This window comes from Hibiscus syriacus, unplaced genomic scaffold (genome assembly GCF_006381635.1).
Source record: "Hibiscus syriacus cultivar Baekdansim isolate YM2019G1 unplaced genomic scaffold, ASM638163v2 tig00003041_pilon, whole genome shotgun sequence".
In the NCBI taxonomy this organism is placed as follows: Eukaryota; Viridiplantae; Streptophyta; class Magnoliopsida; order Malvales; family Malvaceae; genus Hibiscus; species Hibiscus syriacus.
Window position 1 is genome coordinate 653633 of NW_024061960.1, and position 3065 is coordinate 656697.

The 3065-nt window shown below is 37.1% G+C and overlaps 1 pseudogene; it reads right to left on the bottom strand.

The window, feature by feature from the left end:
- Positions 1–1010: 1010 nt before the first annotated feature.
- Positions 1011–2661, bottom strand: LOC120168269 (annotated as a pseudogene).
- Positions 2662–3065: the final 404 nt, after the last annotated feature.

The following is a 3065-nucleotide window of genomic DNA, read 5'->3' on the forward strand; positions in this document are numbered from 1 at the left end:
TGAATCTGGTCGATCAGTTGGTTTGTAATCATGTTAAACTGGAAGGCTCGGTTGTTGCTCAATTAATTTTAGATAAAGCAAAAGATGTTGTGGACAGTGAGCATACAGTGCCAGACAATCTTTTGGGAAATGATGCCTTTTGTAGCGTGGACGCCACTGATTGTAGAGATGAAGTGGATACTAGCTTGTCCAACAGTCGTGTAGTAGAAGTTAAGAAAAAAGAAAGAATATTTTTAAGGAAGCAAATCGAGCTTGAGACTTAGCGAAAAAAACTCGATTTTAGTATTGGGGGAGATGAACAAGAAGTGATGCTTGAACTTATTAGATTTAATGGTCTATAGAAACTTGTAGTGATGTCTTGGTGAGTTTATGGTGTTCCATTTGTTTTAGGCGTTCCTTTTGTTTTAGGTGTTATTTTTGCTTGGAGTGTAATCGAATAATTGTTCTTGCCTTTTTATTTCTTTCAAGCAATCATTTGTATATTTTGTCATTCGGCGAATATTCTAATTTATTTTTTCTGTGCGAAGAAAAAGCTTGATTCTGTTTTAGAAAAAAAAATAAAAAATAAAAGCTAAAATGTAAAGAAAAGAGGTCAACAGCTACCTGATTGCTTCAAAAACAAATTAAGAAGGGAGTCATGTAACCGATCCGGAGAAAAAGTCTGGTTACCCATAAACAGTTGTATTATTTCCTTCGCTAAAATATATGTAATTTTTTTGGTATAATAACCTATATTCAATCTATTGATCGATTAATTCAGATCGAATACTAAAGAGACGAAGACGACTCTCCTAATCTAATTTGTTTCATTCGCAAACGTTAGAATTTAAATTTCTGACCATACTTAAGAGATATGATTCCTCATCTTATTGGACCAACTTATTATTAATAAAATATATATAAATTTTGATGGTTGGAAAACTACAATTAAAAATATCAAACAACAACCATCTACTTTAAGCTTTTCCATTACAATTTAATTTATTTGACAATAAATATTAAAGCTTATTTCACATTGCTTTATTCAAGTAGACGATAAGTTGGCTTTGCCAGTAAATGATTAGCCCTTGGCAATGAGAGGCCAAAGATTTCTCTCATGTCCAGTTCATTAGGCTGCATCCCATCAGGCAATTCCCAGTCAAAGATATGGATTAGTTGAGCTAGAACTAGACGCACTGTGATCAAGGCTAATTGCATTCCAGGGCATCCTCTACGACCTGATCCGAAAGGAATGAGTTCAAAATCATGTCCTCGGAGATCAATGTTACTACCAATGAATCTTTCCGGCATGAATTCTTCAGCATTTGCCGACCATATACTCCGGTCTCGAGCCATCGACCAAGTATTCACCAAGATTCTCGATTTCTTTGGTATGAAATATCCATCAACAATAACATCTTCCATGGACTCGCGTGGAACTAAGAACGGAGCAACTGGATGTAACCTCATACTTTCTTTCACAACCATATCTAAATACAACAGTTTTGATAGATCTGATTCTTCAACAAGTCTATTCCTTCCAACCACGGCCTCCAACTCTTGTTGGAGACGAATCATCACTCGAGGATGCCTTAGAATTTCTGAAAATGCCCACACTATGACGACAGCTGAAGTATCAAATGAAGCAGAAGTCATATCCAATAATATAGCCTTGACGTTGTTTCTTTCAATTATGTAGGGTTCCTCTTCGTCGTGAGGGTTCATTGGTTGATTCAACATGGAAATCATCATATCAACGAAATCTTTGCGAGGTTTTAGACCATTGGGATCTGTTCCTTGCACATGTTCATCAATTATTTTCTCGAACACCACATCGAGCAACTTATTCGTCCTCCTAAGCCTTCGTCCTATTCCCTGAGGATGTACGGTATAGAAGGGGATAGTCATCAACCTGAGTTAAATTTATTCATCATCACCAAGAATTCACCATTGTTTGGGAAAGGAAGAGACAAACCTGAAGGTCAAGTGGAGCAAGATAAGGAATAAAATCTGAAATATTGAAGAGTCCATGGAGATGCATGGTTTGATCAATTAGGGACCTCAGGTTGAATCCATCATCCTTATCTTGCCCGAAAATCATCTGACACATGGTATCTTCGATATGCTCGCCGACCTTTCTGGTCAGGTCCACCATCTCGCCCGCCACCTCTGACTTCTTTACGGATTCAACCAATGACCGTAGATGCGCCTTCCTTACTGGGGCAAATTCTTCAACTTTTGAAGCACTAAGGAGATGCAAAGTACGCCATTTCCGAACAGTTCGCCAATAGGAACCGTACTGGGTAAAAACCATGTCCTTGGAACCATAAGACAAGTATTCTGAAGCTTGCATTTTAGGCCTGCTAGAGAAAACAAGGTCATGGATTTTGAGGAATAGTTCTGCTGCCGCAGGTGATGACACCACGATTGTTGGTATAGAGCCTAGCTTTAGTGACATTATGGGGCCGTATCTTTTGGCTAGATGATGAAGGCTTTGGTGTGGAAGCTTTCCTAACATATGGAGGTTGCCGATTATCGGTAGAGCGCGGGGACCCGGTGGCAGTTTCCGGCCATTTTTTGTCGTGGTTTTGGCGGAATACGGTGGTGCGAAAGATGTAGAAGAAGGAACATAGCGTTCCAATGAGAACCAACGCCAAGGATAAGATTGAAGACATTATTTTTTATTTTTCTGAGTCAAGTGACAGAGAAATTCTTCCCAATAATGGAGTTATTTATTTATCTTTTTTGAGACATGCGGCAAGAAATTTATGCCTTTGAAAATACAAAAGCATCACCGAGGGACGTGGCGTTAATGCCTCCACTACGCCACCGAATTTATACAGTGTATTATCTTATAAATATTTAATATATTTTTATATTTTATTCTCGACTTTGAGTATATATTGAGATTAATAATATTTTTTAAAAGATAAAATAATCAGTTTGTTTCCCCATTAAATGGGTTTTGTTTATGTGCAAACTATTTAACATTAGTCTAAGTACAATAATTTAACAAAATAAAATCATTTTTTATTAGAAAAGATTAAGGGTTTGTTTATTTCATGGAAAACATAGTTTAGAAAATA